Here is an 18,142-nt window from a genome sequence, read left to right on the forward strand (position 1 = left end):
CATGTCATATCACTTAATCCGGCATATCCAAAGACACTACAAGTGCTTTAAAAGTGGTTTCTTTAAAATAGGTTTCTAAATGTTCCCCGTTGTACTACCAGGTTACGTTTCTTACTTCTCAAGGCTCACATCGGTGTAGTTATAATCATAGCTGAGGGAAGTAGCCCCCCCCCATAGCTCTCCCACCCCCAAACTACTTCCTGCGGCTACAGTTATAATGAGCATGTCATCTGTGCAGGCAGAATGAGGTGAGGTTCTGTGCCTGCTGCACCTCATCCACACTGGTCAGATGAATCTGTCCTGGAACCCATCAGGGACATGACCCCGGTAACCCTCCCGGGTGAAAAGGGCCAATGTCTGGCCAGAGGATGAGGAAGACACAGGCTAAAGCGTGGAGATGTCCAAGGAAAAGAGCAGTATCACGTTACACTGTATTCACCATACCTAATGTGTAGTATGGATATCATTCAGTCATGTTAAATAATCACCATATCTCTTCCAGTGTGTAATCAAGCTGGCTCGTATCTGCACCTGTAAATGTGTAGTGATATCCTCTGATTTATCTTTCACACCACATAAACAAGTTCAGATGTCCCCAGTGTGAGGCTCCTGCTCTTCATGTGTATTCTGAGTGGCAGCTGCTCGCAAAGTAAAACGAGAGGTTGAACGTGGGCCAATCAGCTGCAGTCTTTCCCCTGCCTGTAGAGATATGCAGCGTGAGCATCAAACATGGTGTCAACGTGTGATCTTCAAAAGCTCCCAACCGCCGTATTAGCATAAACATGTATTATACAAGTAAGACGTCTCAACTTTCCCGAAGCCGAGCTGAGAACAAAGATACCCACAGAGAAATGCATCCCAAAGCCAAGCTGAGAACAAAGATACCCACAGAGAAATGCATCCCAAAGCCAAGCTGAGAACAAAGATACCCACAGAGAAATGCATCCCAAAGCCAAGCTGAGAACAAAGATACCCACAGAGAAATGCATCCCAAAGACAAGCTGAGAACAAAGATACCCACAGAGAAATGCATCCCAAAGACAAGCTGAGAACAAAGATACCCACAGAGAAATTCATCCCAAAGCCAAACAGAGAAGAAAACTACCCACAGAGAAATTCATCCGATTTGAACCAACTAAATGCATATGAAGTATTGTGTCATCAGCAGCTGTGAGCATAAGGAACTACCTGAAGCAACACAATCAGCACACATTCATATTCACATCACAAATCAATAAAACAGATTTAAAATGGAGCCCCCTTATCTGCCTTGCTTTGTTGTCTGGTTGAACTCCCTCGAGTTTGGGCATTAGAAACAAGAACTCCTTCAATCCCTCAGCCACAGTCTTTGTCTCTGTCTCTGCATCAGCCTTAGCCTCTGCCTCAGCCTCTGCCTATGTCTCAGCCTCTGCCTCAGCCTCTGCCTCTGCCTCAGCCCGGATGGATCAAAGCAGGTGTCACAGAAAGTTTATAGGGCACATGAAAACAACCATGAGAATAATGGTAACAGAGTGTGAGAAGAGGCTTTCACTCTGAGAGTTAGGGAGAGTCAAGCTTCCCTCTGAGTGTTAGGGAGAGTCAAGCTCCTTCCTTTCCTCTGAGAGTTAGGGAGGGTCAAGCTCCTTCCTTCCCTCTGAGAGTTAGGGAGAGCCACTCTCCTCCTTCCCTCTGAGAGTTAGGGATAGTCAAGCTTCCCTCTGAGAGTTAGGGAGAGTCAAGCTTCCCTCTGAGAGTTAGGGAGAGTCAAGCTTCCCTCTGAGAGTTAGGGAGAGTCAAGCTCCTTCCTTCCCTCTGAGAGTTAGGGAGAGTCACGCTCCTTCCTTCCCTCTGAGAGTTAGGGAGAGTCAAGCTCCTTCCTTTCCTCTGAGAGTTAGGGAGAGTCAAGCTTCCCTCTGAGAGTTAGGGAGAGTCAATCTCCTTCCTTCCCTCTGAGAGTTAGGGAGAGTCAAGCTCCTTCCTTTCCTCTGAGAGTTAGGGAGAGTCAATCTCCTTCCTTCCCTCTGAGAGTTAGGGAGAGTCTCGCTCCTTCCTTCCCTCTGAGAGTTAGGGAGAGTCAAGCTCCTTCCTTTCCTCTGAGAGTTAGGGAGAGTCAAGCTCCTTCCTTCCCTCTGAGAGTTAGGGAGAGTCAAGCTTCCCTCTGAGAGTTAGGGAGAGTCAAGCTTCCCTCTGAGAGTTAGGGAGGGTCACGCTACTCTGAGGACCTGAACTTTGAAAGAGAAGAGGAGGGGTTCAATTGCAAGCCCTGGTCGACACAACAGGTGTTTGCTAATTGGAACTGCAGGGACATGGGTGCTTTTGCTGTCTCTCTCATGTCTTTCCCAATGAGCAACACGGCTTGGTTTATAGTTTCTGACTTATCCAAGAACACCAAGGCCTCAGAATTGTATAACAGCGATCCTTCCAGCTGTCTGGGTGTGATAGATCCAAAGGGAAATATCTTTAGAAGTGCTCAATCCATTATTCTAAACTACTACACTACGCTCCATTATTCTAAACTACTACACTACGCTCCATTATTCTAAACTACTACACCACACTCCATTATTCTGAACTACTACACCACGCTCCATTATTCTAAACTACTACACTACGCTCCATTATTCTGAACTACTACACTACGCTCCATTATTCTAAACTACTACACTACGCTCCATTATTATGAACTACTACACCACGCTCCATTATTTTGAACTACTACACTACGCTCCATTATTCTGAACTACTACACTACGCTCCATTATTCTAAACTACTACACTACGCTCCATTATTCTAAACTACTACACCACGCTCCATTATTCTGAACTACTACACTACGCTCCATTATTCTGAACTACTACACTACGCTCCATTATTCTGAACTACTACACCACGCTCCATTATTCTGAACTACTACACTACGCTCCATTATTCTAAACTACTACACTACGCTCCATTATTCTGAACTACTACACCACGCTCCATTATTCTGAACTACTACACTACGCTCCATTATTCTAAACTACTACACCACGCTCCATTTTTCTAAACTACTACACCACGCTCCATTTTTCTAAACTACTACACCACGCTCCATTATTCTAAACTACTACACTACGCTCCATTATTCTGAACTACTACACCACGCTCCATTATTCTAAACTACTACACCACGCTACATTATTCTGAACTACTACACCACGCTCCATCTGTTTCCCTGCTGCTGGGCAGTAACAGACACTCTCTCTCTCTCTCTCTCTATCTCTCTATCTATCTCTCTCTCTCTATCTCTTTCACTCTCACACGCTCTCAAATCCTCTTGCCTTCTCTCCCTTTCTCTCTTTCTCTTCCTATTGCTACCTGATGCATCATCTAGGAACTGCAAAGGACTGAGAGAGTGTAATGACGTGATCCATCATTGCTTTTATGTGTCTGTGCGGTGGTGGACCTATTATTAGCAGCAACACCAGGGCTGTTATCACTAGCAACACCAGGGCTGTTATAACCAGCAACACCAGGGCTGTTATCACCATTAACACTAGGGTTGTTAATACCAGCAACACCAGGGCTGTTATCACCAGCAAACCAGGGCTGTTATCACCAGCAACACCAGGGCTGTTATAACCAGCAACACCAGGGCTGTTATAACCAGCAACACCAGGGCTGTTATCACCAGCAAAACCAGGGCTGTTATCACCAGCAAAACCAGGGCTGTTATCACCAGCAACACCAGGGCTGTTATCACCAGCAACACCAGGGCTGTTATCACCAGCAACACCAGGGCTGTTATCACCAGCAACACCAGGGCTGTTATAACCAGCAACACCAGGGCTGTTATAACCAGCAACACCAGGGCTGTGATCACCAGCACACCAGGGCTGTTATAACCAGCAACACCAGGGCTGTTATCACCAGCAACACCAGGGCTGTTACCACCAGCAACACCAGGGCTGTTACCACCAGCAACACCAGTGCTGGTATCACCAGCAACACCAGGGCTTGTAGCCTCTACAGAGGTCAATGGCCAATGTAATATCCTCCATGTCAATGACATGTGTGGCAAGGATATTAACACCTGACCTGGCTGACAGATACCCAGCCTAAACCCCAAAGAGTTAGGCCTCAGTGAAAGAATACCCAGTTTAATCCCCAAAGAGTTAGCCCTCAGTGAAGGAATACCCAGCCTAAACCCCAAAAAGTTAATCCTCAGTGAAGGAATACTCAGCTTAATCCCCAAAAAGTTAGGCCTCAGTGAAGGAATAGCCAGTCTAAACCCCAAAAAGTTAGGCCTCAGTGAAGGAATACCCAGCCTAATCCCCAAAAAGTTAATCCTCAGTGAAGGAATACCCAGCCTAAACCCCAAAAAGTTAGTCCTCAGTGAAGGAATACCCAGCCTAAACCCCAAAAAGTTAATCCTCAGTGAAGGAATACCCAGCCTAATCCTCAGTGAAGGAATACCCAGTCTAAACCCCAAAAAGTTAATCCTCAGTGAAGGAATACCCAGTCTAAACCCCAAAAAGTTAATCCTCAGTGAAGGAATACCCAGCCTAATCCTCAGTGAAGGAATGGGAAAGGGTAACAGAAGGATGTGTGAAGGAGGTTTTTTTCTGTGAATCATCCTCACGGTGAAGAACCTTATCTGCTACCTGATGTCTTGCATTATCTCCCACTCTAATGCCTTGGCTTTAGCTCAGTGGGCTAACACAATGAAGTACTGGGAGAGGGTGGTAGGAGAAATACAGTCACTGTTACAAATGACACTGTAGAACTTAACATGGAATGTTGTGTTAATAAATCAAATCAAATCAAATCAAATTTGATTTGTCACATACACGTGTTAATTAGCAGATGTTATTGCGGATGTCGCGAAATACTTGTGTTTCTAGCTCCAACAGTGCAGTAATGTCTAACAAGTAACATATAACAATTTCTCAACAATACACACAAATCTAAAGTAAAGGAATGGAATTAAGAATATAAATATTTGGGCGAGCAATGTCGGAGTGGCATTGACTAAAATACAGTAGAATAGGATAGAACACAGTATATACATACGATATGAGTAATTCAAAATATGTAAACATTATTAAAGTAACTAGTGTTCCATTATTAAAGTGGCCAGTGATTTCATGTCTATGTATATAGGGCAGCGTGGTAATAACATGGTAATACTATGGTAACAAGTTATAGACAGTCACAACGACATTGTTATTCTCCCAGCATTGGTGTTGCATCCTGTACATAGGGAAAACTCTAGCCTACCTATCAGGAAACTTAGAAGCACAGATGTTCCTGATTTTACGCACGCTGCTTGGGCATAATCTCCCATTTCTTCATGTGGTACTGAAACATGTATCTGGATATGAATTAACAAGCCGTATTACAGTATGTTTTAACAAGACATGTTACAGTATATTTAACAAGCCATGTTACAGTATGTTTTAACAAACCATGTTACAGTATGTTTTAACAAGACATGTTACAGCATGTTTTAACAAGCCATGTTACAGTATGTTTAACAAGACATGTTACAGCATGTTTTAACAACGTATGGAGTGGAGAGCGCCGAGGTATGCTGAAGTGCGCACGATCTCGCCCATGCGCACGCACAGTCCGGTGCGAGTGATCCCAGCCCCTGCCTGCGCAGCGCATCTGGCCACCAGTGTGCCTCCTAGGCCCAGGCTACTCTACGCCTGCTCTACGCACGGCAACCATCAGGCCCCTGCACAGCCCAGTTCGCCCTGTGCCAGCACTTCACTGTCACAGTATGTTTTAACAAGACATGTTACAGTATGTTTTAACAAGACATGTTACAGTATGTTTTAACAAGACATGTTACAGTATGTTTTAACAAGACATGTTACAGTATGTTTTAACAAGACATGTTACAGAATGTTTTAATAACAAGACATGTTATAGTATTTATTTATTTGTATTTATTTTGCTCCTTTGCACCATATTATTTATATTTGAACTTTGAACTTTCTTCAAACTACAAATCTACCATTCCAGTTTTTTTCTTGCTATACTTTATTTACTTTGCCACCATGGCATTTTTTTGCCTTTACCTCCCTTATCTCACATCATTTGCTCACATTGTATATAGTCTTATTTTTTTCTACTGTATTATTGATTGTATGTTGTTTTACTCCATGTGTAACTCTGTGTTGTTGTATGCTGTCGAACTGCTTTGCTTTATCTTGGCCAGGTCGCAATTGTAAATGAGAACTTGTTCTCAACTTGCCTACCTCGTTAAATAAAGGTGAAATAAATAAATAAAATAAATAAAAAATAGTATGTTTTAACAAGACATGTTCCATACAGAATGTTTTAACAAGACATGTTACAGTATGTTTTAACAAGCCATGTTACAGTATGTTTTAACAAGCCATGTTATAGTATGTTTTAACAAGACATGTTACAGTATGTTTTAACAAGACATGTAACAGTATGTTTTAACAAGCCATGTAACATACAGTATGTTTTAACAAGACATGTTACAGTATGTTTTAACAAGCCATGTTACAGCATGTTTTAACAAGCCATGTTACAGTATGTTTTAACAAGACATGTTACAGCATGTTTTAACAAGACATGTTACAGTATGTTTTAACAAGACATGTTACAGTATGTTTTAACACGCCATGTTACAGTATGTTTTAACAAGACATGTTACAGCATGTTTTAACAAGACATGTTACAGTATGTTTTAACAAGACATGTTACAGCATGTTTTAACAAGACATGTTACAGTATGTTTTAACAAGACATGTTACAGTATGTTTTAACAAGACATGTTACAGCATGTTTTAACAAGACATGTTACAGCATGTTTTAACAAGACATGTTACCGTATGTTTTAACAAGCTGTGTTACAGCATGTTTTAACAAGACATGTTACAGCATGTTTTAACAAGACATGTTACAGCATGTTTTAACAAGACATGTTACATTATGTTTTAACAAGACATGTTACAGAATGTTTTAACAAGACATGTTACAGTATGTTTTAACAAGACATGTTACAGTATGTTTTAACAAGACATGTTCCATACAGTATCTTTCACTAAATGGTTTATTAATGTGTGAGTAATGATTAATAAATGTTGAACACACACTTTATAAATGCCTTCCGAATGGTTTATAATGGACCCTTAAAATAAAGTGTTACCTAGTTGGGTGTTGTATGTCCACTCTATACCTAACCTATATTAAGTGAGGTTGTGACAACGCCGTCACTTTCATGTAGCCGCTGGCCTAGTTGTCACCTGCAGACTACCTGGGATTTGACACACAGCTGTTTTTGACCAAGCAAATAATGGACGTTCAATGATAAATGGCGGCCATTATTGAAGTGTCATTTTCTTCTTGGTGTGGCTCCATTCTTCCTCCAGTCTCCAAAAGGCGGCCTTCTGCAGGTGCTTGTGATATACAATAGATGCTTCTCCACCACCTACTGTGTTCCTCCACGTTCTCCTTAATGTAATGAAGCCACCTGGACCAACAGCTGGTTATCATTAATATTAATATTACATTTGGTATTTTGTATTTTGTATCCGGTCACTGTGGCCTAGTTTTGGGGGGCGGACGTGAATCATTATTATTCAATTATTCTTAAATGAAGCCGTAAGTTTATATTTGAATGGCAGCAGAAAAAGTAAAAAATATAATTTGCCTTTCAAAACAAGTTTGTCGCCGGAGCCTTCATGTTTGGTTACTTAGTTGTAATGACTGAGTGTGTGTGTGTGTGTGTGTGTGTGTGTGTGTGTGGTGTGTGTGGTGGTGTGTGTGTGTGGTGGTGTGTGTTGTGTGTGTGTGTGTGTGTGCGTGCGTGTGCGTGCGTGTGTGTGTGTGTACATGCGTGTGTGCGTGCTAGTCTGGCCATAAGGAATGAAAATGAGATCAGAGTGGGGAAAATATGCAGACAATTAACTTCAGATGGAAATGGCTTTCTCCCGGGCGACGATAAACAGCACTTAGTTGCAGAGACATTTACCCCATTAGGTAGCCACCAATTCTCTCCCTAGAATACCTCTTAGTCTAATCAATGTGGACTGGTTCACAAGGGGGACAAATATTTCCACTATGAAAATTTTTATTTTGCACTTAAAGCCAAGGACTTTTCTGGAAGTTAGAGTGTCTTATTTACAAATAATGGACGAAATAAAATGGGGGGATGGAGATGGTTACTATAACTGAGGGTGTGGTTATGGTATAGGTGTGTTATTACGCTCATGGACATTGGTTTTATACCCTCTGGGTCTAGGAGTGGAAGTGCAGATTAAATGGAATGCCATTGTCCAGAGAGTTCTAAATGTTCCGTAGGGTTCTAAATGTCCTGTAGTATTCTAAATGTTCCGTAGTATTCTAAATGTTCCGTAGTATTCTAAATGTTCTTGTCACGTCCTGACCAGTATAAGGGTTATTTGTTATTGTAGTTTGGTCAGGACGTGGCAGGGGGTATTTGTTTTATGTGGTTCGGGGTGGTGGTTTATTTAGTAGGGCATTTGATTTATTATTTCCGGGTTTTGGTTTATGTTCTATGTTTTGTACTTCTATGTTCTTTCTGGGTTGGTGTATTTCTATGTGTAGGTTAATGGGGGGTTGGACTCTCAATTGGAGGCAGGTGCTTTCTCGTTACCTCTGATCGAGAGTCCTATATATGGGTAATTGTTTGGTTAGTGTTTGTGGGAGATTGTTTCTTGTTTTGCCTGTGTGAGCAGGACAAGACTGTTTTGTTGTCCGTGCGTTTCTTTAATTTGTTATTTTGGCGTTTTCTTGATTTAAAATAAAATACAAGATGAGCATCCACATTCCGGCTGTGTTTTGGTCCTCTATCCCCGACGACAACCGTTACAGTTCTGTAGCATTCTAAATGTTCTGTAGTATTCTAAATGTTCTGTAGTATTCTAAATGTCCTGTAGTATTCTAAATGTTCTGTAGTATTCTAAATGTCCTGTAGGGTTCTAAATGTCCTGTAGTATTCTAAATGTTCTGTAGTATTCTAAATGTTGCGTAGGGTTCTAAATGTTCTGTAGTATTCTAAATGTCCTGTAGTATTCTAAATGTTCTGTAGTATTCTAAATGTTCTGTAGTATTCTAAATGTCCTGTAGTATTCTAAATGTTCTGTAGTATTCTAAATGTTGCGTAGGGTTCTAAATGTTCTGTAGGGTTCTAAATGTTCTGTAGTATTCTTAATGTCCTGTAGGGTTCTAAATGTCCTGTAGTATTCTAAATGTCCTGTAGTATTCTAAATGTTCTGTAGTATTCTAAATGTTCCGTAGTATTCTAAATGTTCTGTAGTAATCTAAATGTTCCGTAGGGTTCTAAATGTTCTGTAGTATTCTCAATGTCCTGTAGTATTCTCAATGTCCTGTAGTATTCTAAATGTCCTTTAGTATTCTAAATGTTATGTAGTATTCTAAATGTTCTAAATGTTCTGTAGTATTCTAAATGTCCTGTAGTATTCTAAATGTCCTGTAGTATTCTAAATGTCCTTTAGTATTCTAAATGTTCTGTAGTATTCTAAATGTTCTAAATGTTCTGTAGTATTCTAAATGTCCTGTAGTATTCTAAATGTTCTGTAGTATTCTCAATGTCCTGTAGTATTCTAAATGTCCTTTAGTATTGTAAATATCCTTTAGTATTCTAAATGTTCTGTAGTATTCTAAATATCCTGTAGTATTCTAAATGTTCCGTAGGGTTCTAAATGTTCTGTAGTATTCTAAATATTCTGTAGTATTCTAAATGTCCTGTAGGGTTCTAAATGTCCTGTAGTATTCTAAATGTCCTGTAGGGTTCTAAATGTCCTGTGGTATTCTAAATGTTCTGTAATATTCTAAATGTTCTGTAGTATTCTATATGTTCTGTAATATTCTAAATGTCCTGTAGTATTCTAAATGTTCTGTAGTATTGTAAATGTCCTGTAGTATTCTATATGTTCTGTAATATTCTAAACGTCCTGTAGTATTCTACATGTTCTGTAGTATTCTAAATGTCCTGAAGTATTCTAAATGTTCTGTAGTATTCTAGATGTTCTGTAGGGTTCTAAATGTTCTGTAGTATTCTAAAGGTTCTGTAGTATTCTAAATGTTCTGTAGTATTCTAGATGTTCTGTAGGGTTCTAAATGTTCTGTAGTATTCTAAATGTTCTGTAGTATTCTAAAGGTTCTGTAGTATTCTAAATGTTCTGTAGTATTCTAAATGTTCTGTAGGTTCTAAATGTTCTGTAGTATTCTAAATATTCTGTAGTATTCTAAATGTCCTGTAGGGTTCTAAATGTCCTGTAGTATTCTAAATGTCCTGTAGGGTTCTAAATGTCCTGTAGTATTCTAAATGTTCTGTAATATTCTAAATGTTCTGTAGTATTCTAAATGTTCTGTAGTATTCTAGATGTTCTGTAGGGTTCTAAATGTTCTGTAGTATTCTAAAGGTTCTGTAGTATTCTAAATGTTCTGTAGTATTCTAAATGTTCTGTAGGGTTCTAAATGTTCTGTAGTATTCTAAATGTTCTGTAGTATTCTAGATGTTCTGTAGGGTTCTAAATGTTCTGTAGTATTCTAAATGTTCTGTAGTATTCTAAAGGTTCTGTAGTATTCTAAATGTTCTGTAGTATTCTAAATGTTCTGTAGGGTTCTAAATGTTCTGTAGTATTCTAAATGTTTCATTGTTTCAACCAGATGGATCTTCCTCATTCATTGGCTGGAGGGATTATGATTGGTCAGAGGGTCGGGGGTGTTAGAGGGAGTCTGGGGGGGGTGATCATTGATCCAGGGTCTGTGAGGACTTAGTCTCACCCATCCATCACTCCCCACTGCCAGGTCCTGGGAATGATTCCTCACCCCTGACCAGGGGGGAGACGGGGAGAGAGGGAGAGAGCGGGTGAGAAGAGTGGGTGAAGAGAGAGTGAGTGATTGTAGATTGAGTGCAGGAAAAACTCAGAAGAGTAAAAAAGCCTAAAGTCATAACTTTAGTGTTCCACATAAATGAACCTCAGTTCTTCTTTGCTGCTGTTATGGTCCAGGCTCTCCTCCGGAGGGCTAAATGGATCCTTTAAAGACCTTGAGCGTTAATGAATAGGTCTGGCTGGATAAAGATGGCTGCACTGAATGAGGCCTTGTACAGTCTCTGAACATCCTGTTTAATTAATGTTGAATCCCCTGTTAAAGACCAGAGCAAAGCCCCCTTTGATAAAGGTAATTAGATATTGACTATGTTGCTGATCCAATATCTCCCTTCTTCAAAGGGAACTTCCAGAAGTCATCAATGTAAAGTTTTGTAGGAGGAGGAGCTGCAGTCCTCCAGTGTGTTCGCACAGCATGTGGTCGGGGTGTTTGTGTGGTCGGGGGGTGATCGGGGTGGGTGTGTGTATGTGGTCGGGGTGTGTGTATGTGGTTGGGGTGTGTGTATGTGGTCGGGTGTGTGTATGCGGTCGGGGTGTGTGTATGCGGTCGGGGTGTGTGTGTGGTCGGGGGGTTATCGGTGTGGGTGGGTGTATGTGGTCGGGGTGTGTGTATGTGGTCGGGGTGTGTGTATGCGGTCGGGGTGTGTGTATGCGGTCGGGGTGTGTGTATGCGGTCGGGGTGTGTGTATGCGGTCGGGGTGTGTGTATGCGGTCGGGGTGTGTGCGGTCGGGGTGTGTGTGGTCGGGGTGTGTGTATGCGGTCGGGTGTGTGTGTATGTGGTCGGGGTGTGTGTATGCGGTCGGGGTGGTGTGTGGGTCGGTGGGGTGTGTGGTGGTCGGGGTGTGTGTGGTCGGGGTGTGTGTGGTGGGGTGTGTATGCGGTGGGTGTGTGTATGCGGTCGGGGTGTGTGTGTGGTCGGGGTGTGTGTGTGGTCGGGGTGTGTGTATGCGGTCGGGGTGTGTGTATGCGGTCGGGGTGTGTGTATGTGGTCGGGGTGTGTGTATGCGGTCGGGGTGTGTGTATGTGGTAGGGGTGTGTATGTGGTCGGGGTCTGTGTATGTGGTCGGGGTCTGTGTATGTGGTCGGGGTGTGTGTGGTCGGGTGTGTGTATGTGGTCGGGGGGTGTGTGTGGTCACGGGGGTGTGTTGGTCGGGGGGTGTGTGTATGTGGTCGTTGTGTGTGTATGTGGTCGTTGGGGGTGTTTGGTGGCATGGGGTTGTGTGTGGTCGGGGGGGGTGTGTGTGTATGCGTGTGTAGCAGTGTGATGTTGTTCCCCTAGATACACAACAAGTTGCACACAAGGACCAGTTCAAATAGGCCAGGTCAAGAGGGGATGTTAATCATTTGATAATAATAAGATAATGATTCAGTGTGTTTTTTTATTTAATTACAGCTGCATAGCTATTTATTATTCTTTGGTGTACAAACACTTTTTCATTTCAATATTGTACGTACATGTGGGTGTAAAAGTTGAGTATTTTGGTTTGGTCCCATCGCAGGTTATCTGTATTTCCATACCCCCTTATTGTTCTCTCTTTCCTGACCTTCGGCATAGGAAGGTATTTGTCCTTGGCTCCGCAATTGTTCAATTAAAACCGTGGTAATATTACACAATGTGCTGTTAGCAAACCATAAGTTTTGTTACAATGTGGACAATGTAAAGATGTATGTTAACAAGTTTCCCCGAGCTCTAACTAGGGTATCTATGTGAACTTGGGTTAGTACTTGGGACAGTGTTTGAGTGAGTGTCCATGTGCTCGCGCAGGTGCCTGAGAGCTGTGACTGCGCCAAGGGCTAAAACATATGGTTGTCTCTTGGTGTGCAGGGCCAATAAAAAGAATCCAACCAGCAGACCTTCAGTTGTGGCAGTGTCCTAATTAAATGTACACAACACAGAAGAACCATGCTACACGTGCGTACATGCGTGTGCGTGCGCATGCATGTGTTAATCCATGCCTGCGAGTGTCCCCATAGAGCTCTGGTCAAGAAGACTCTATAGGGAACAGGGTGCTGATTTGGGATACACGGACTGTTCTAACATACTGTACACTGAGAAACTTCCCCTTAAAACACAAACAGACTGTTCAAAGATACTGTACACTGATGAGAAACTTCACCTTAAAACACACAGTGTGGCCAGAGGATTTTCAGGAACATTCTCTATAGATTTGAAATGAAACAGGTAATGTTGCCTGTCAGAGAATGGAGAAGGGTGATATTGCTTTCAGGAGCATTATCATTGAAGGGCTGAGTTAGAAGCCCTATTGCAGCAATTTCCATTTGAAATCCCTGTTCAAAGTAAGTTTTAAAAGAAGCTAACAAAGTTACACAGAGGAGGGTCGTTTTTCAAACTAAAGATGAATAGATCAGGAAAAATACTCACAGAAAGAAATAAAATATTATTTTGCTACAGATGCGCTATTTTAATTGGACCCTACTTCTCACAGAAGGAAAATAATCCTGTGGGAAATGTCAATTATGTGGATTATAAAGGACTCTGTTGTAGGGTTGATACATTTTTCGTTAGGGCAAATGAAGTCTGACATTTTTAAGTGGAAATTACAAACTTCAGAAACCATTTACAACCTTGATTACACTACAGTTAGCATTTCCTGCTGCGCTGGTATATTCTCCTCTACAACAGAGTGACCATAGGGCGGCACACACACTTGGCCCAGCGTAGTCCGGTTTTGGGTAGGCCGTCATTCTTAACTGACTTGCCTCGTTATATAAAGGTTAAATAATAATGTAAATTAAAATTACATTAGGTTTAGCAGATCTGTACATACAGTGCATTCAGAAAGTATTCAGACCCCTTGAATTTTTCCACATTTTGGTAAGTTACAGCCTTATTCTAAAATGGATTAAATTGTTTTTTTTTCCATCAATCTACACACAATAGCCCATAATGACAAAGCGAAAACGTTTTATTTTTTACATTTGGCAAATGTATTGCAAATAAAAATGGAAATAGCACATTTACTTAAGTATTCAGACCCTTTACTCAGTACTTTGTTGAAGCACCTTTGGCAGCGATTACAGCCTTGAGTCTTCTTGTGTATGACGCTACAAGCTTGACACATGTATTTGGGGAGTTTCTCCCATTCTTCTCTGCAGATCCTCTTAAGCTGTGTCCTGTTGGATGGGGAGCGTCGCTGCACAGCTATTTTCAGGTTTCTCCAGAGATGTTCGATCTGGTTCAAGTCCGGTGTAACGGCTGTCATAGAGAGGGGACCAAAGCGCAGCGTGTTGATTAATCATGATGAATATTTATTCAACTCAGAACACTAACGTGCAACAGTTCTCTCAGGTACACAGACTAACTAAACAGAAAATAACTACCCACAAACACAGGTGGAATAACCCCTACTTATGTATGATCTCCAATTAGAGACAACAAGGACCAGCTGCCTCTAATTGGAGATCATCCCCCCCAAAAAACATAGAAATAGAAAACTAGAACTAAACATAGATATAGAAAAACACAAAACACCCCCTGTCACGCCCTGACCTACTCTACCATAGAAAATAACATCTTACTATGGTCAGGACGTGACATCCGGGCTCTGGCTGGGCCCACTCAAGGACATTCAGAGACTTGTCCCGAAGCCACTCCTGCATTGACTTGGCTGTTTGCTTAGGGTCATTGTGCTGTTGGAAGGTGAACCTTCGCCCCAGTCTGAGGTCTTGAGTGCTCTGGAGCAGATTTCCTCATCAAGGATCTCTCTGTACTTTGTTCCGTTCATCTTTGCTTCGATCCTGACTAGTCTCCCAGTCCCTGCCGCTGAAAAATATCCCCACAACATGATGCTGCCACCACCATGCTTCACCGTAGTGATGGTGCCAGGATTCTTCTAGACGTGACGCTTGGCATTCAGGCCAAAAATTTGTTTTCATCAGACCAGAGAATCTAGTTTCGCATGTATCTGAGAGTCTTTACTGAGGAGGGGCTACCGTCCGGCCACTCCACCATAAAGGCCTAATTGTTGGAGTGTTGCAGAGATGGTTGTCCTTCTGGAAGGTTCGCCCACAGAAGAACTATGGAGCTCTGTCAGAGTGACCACCGGGTTTTTGGTCACCTCCCTTACCAGGGCCCTTCTCCACCGATTGCTCAGTTTGGCCGGGCGTCCAGCTCTAGGAAAAGTCTTGGTTGTCCCAAACTTCATTCATTTAAGAATGATGGAGGCCACTGTGTTCTCAGGGACATTCAATGCTGCAGAAATGTTTTGTTACCCTTCCCCAGAGCTGTGCCACGACACAATCCTGTCTCGGAGCTCTACAGACAATTCTTTCGACCTCATGGCTTGGTTATTTGTCTGACATCACTGTCAACTGTGGGACATCATATAGACAAGTGTTTGCCTTTCCAAATCATGTCCAATCAATTGAATTTACCACAGGTGGACTCCAATCAAGTTGTAGAAACATCTCAAGGATGATCAATGGGAACAGGATGCACCTGAGCTCAATTTATAGTCTCATAGAAAAGGGTCTAAATAGTTATGCAATTAAGATATTTCAGTTTTAAAAATGTTTATACATTTGCAAATATTTCTAAAAACCTGCTTTCACTTTCTCATTATGGGGTATTGTGTGTAGAGTGATGAGGGAAAAAATAATTCAATCAATTTTAGAATGAGGCTGTAATGTAACAAAATGTGGAAAAAGTCAAGGGGTCTGAATACCATAAAATGTGGGCTGCCCCATACACTGTAAAAAAAACTAAAATATGTTGATTCAACGTACAATTGTAAGCTGCAATAGGATTGTGACTGAGCTCAACATTTGAGCAGGATTCCTCAACTAACATACATTCTCAAGCTAAATTGAACATTCACTCAACTTTACCTTTTAGGTTGAATAAACATACATTTAAATTCAATTTACTATACCTTATTTGCATATTTCCCAGTGTGGCTTGCCTTTCGACTCAATTGGAGTTACCTCCCATTAGTGTATTTGTTAGGAACAGACACATGATTGGTGTAATCAAAGGCTTTCAGTAGTATGAAAAGAGACAGCCTGTCTATGAAAACAGACAGCCTGTCTATGACAAATGCAGAGATGAATGCAGAGAGTGAATACAGAATATCCTCTCTGTGGCTGTCGTCAATCTGTGATTGTGGGTCCGTGGTGACCCTGTAGCGTGTGGGAATGTACACACACACTCACAACCGTGACCTCTGTAGTCCTCACACGCCAATCTCCTGTCTATAAACACAGACAGCAGTCACCTTTGACCTCACACGGCTAAATCACAGACCCCTCGGACACTCAGACAGATTGTTTACATAAGCGGTTTTAGTGAACTGTCTTCCATGGTAGGCCGTGTTTCCTTTTTATCATGGAAAGTGGTTTCCCTGCAAACACGGCTTTGAGGAAAGCATTGTTAGCGTCTCTGTGATACTGGTTGTTTGGCCAAGTACTCAGGGCACAGAGGCACAGCAACAGTCTAGCTCAAAAAGAGACAGAGAGAGAGAAGACAGAATAGACCGAGACAGTTGGAGAGAGAGAATAGACAGAGAGATAGAGAGTAGACAGAAAGAGAAAGAGATAGAGCTACAGACATGCTCAGCGTGAGCTCCTGAGTTAATTTTCTATTTTTTGTTTTTAAAATGAGATAAACACTCAAATCTTAAAAGAAATCAACTCTATACAATCAGAATATAAAAAAAGTTACTTTGCGCCTCAAATTAAGACGTTTTGACTCTCCCTAGCTAGCTACACAACAAAAACCTAGCCAGCAAGCTAACAAGCTAGCCAGAAAAATATAGCTAGAACAAACCTAGCAAACTACATCAAACGACCAAACTGAGTGATTAAACCAAAAAGAAGCATGGACTCTAACGTTAAACATATCTTCTGTTAATTTTTGCATTTTTATTTTTTCAAGTCTTTTTTCTGTTTTTTTTTAGCTAAATTAGAGCTAGCTAGCAACAGCAGCAGACAAACAAAAACGTTGCCATGTCAACGGTGCAGCAGCAGAAGAACAGAGCAGCAGCAGGAGCAGCAGAGCCCACAGGCACCATGCCCCTACTCCCCCTCAGCGCTGATTTCATTTTCTACCATCCTGAGGCCAGAAAATGACACAACGAGGAAAGCTTTTAAACAGAAACTACTATAGGGGAAGACGGAAACACTTTTTGCAGACCTCTACAAAAACAGTGATGTGAGGTATCTCATCTTTCTCACTGACCAGCCAATTGAAAAATCCTATTTTAATATTTCTTGTTGGATTGTGGGTGTTTATCTAATTATGAAGGTAAAGAAAAAAAATGTTTACGTTGCATTTTACAAGGATGAAGTCCTTGGTCTAAAAAGCAGAAACCCAGACTTCCTGAAAGAAAATGATGATGTTGGTATTGTAGTACTACAGGAAACATGTGCAGAGGTGATGTTTCCACTGGCTGTCCACTAGGTTATAGGGAGATAATGGTACCATCCACTACATTAAAAATAATCACACAGCAGAGACTCAGGGGGAATGTAATATGGTAGAAATCTGAACTCATTCAATAGAATTGATCTAAACAGGAGAATTCTTTATCTGGTTAAAAATCAACAAGCTGGCTATCTTAACAGATAGAAACATCTTCCTCTGTGCCACATACATTCCCCCCTCAGAGTCACCCTGCTTCAATGAAGAGATTTCTCCATTCTAGAGGGGGAGATTAGTCACTTTCAGTCCCAAGGCAACGTCCTGGTCTGTGGAGACCTGAATGGTAGAACAACAGAAGAACCAGACACTATTAACAGTCATGGGGATGAACACCTACCAGGAAGCAACAACTTTCCCTCCCCACATACCCCCCCAGAAACAACTATGACAAACAAAAATGGAGCATAGCTCTTGCAGCTCTGTCAAACACTAGGTCTGTACATAGTCAATGGGAAGCTAAGAATGGACTCTTTTGGTAGGTACACATACAGCTCATCTCTTGGCAGCAGCACTGTAGACTGCTTTGTCACCGACCTCAACCCAGAGTCTCTCAGAGCCTTCACAGTCAGCCCACTAACACCTCTCTCAGACCACAGTAAAATCACAGTGTATCTGAGAAGAGCGGAACCCAACCATGGAGCAACACGGCCCAGTAAATGACATGGTACTAAACAGGCCTATAGATGGAGTGACAACAGTACAGACATCTACCAAAAAGCAATTAGTAGCCAAAAAATACAATCTCTCCTGGACAACTTTCTAGCCTTAACATTCTCCTTCAGCAATGAAGGTGTAAATTTGGCCGTTTGGAACATAAACTT

The sequence above is a fragment of the Salmo trutta genome, unplaced genomic scaffold (assembly GCF_901001165.1).
Source record: "Salmo trutta unplaced genomic scaffold, fSalTru1.1, whole genome shotgun sequence".
NCBI classification, from domain to species: Eukaryota; Metazoa; Chordata; class Actinopteri; order Salmoniformes; family Salmonidae; genus Salmo; species Salmo trutta.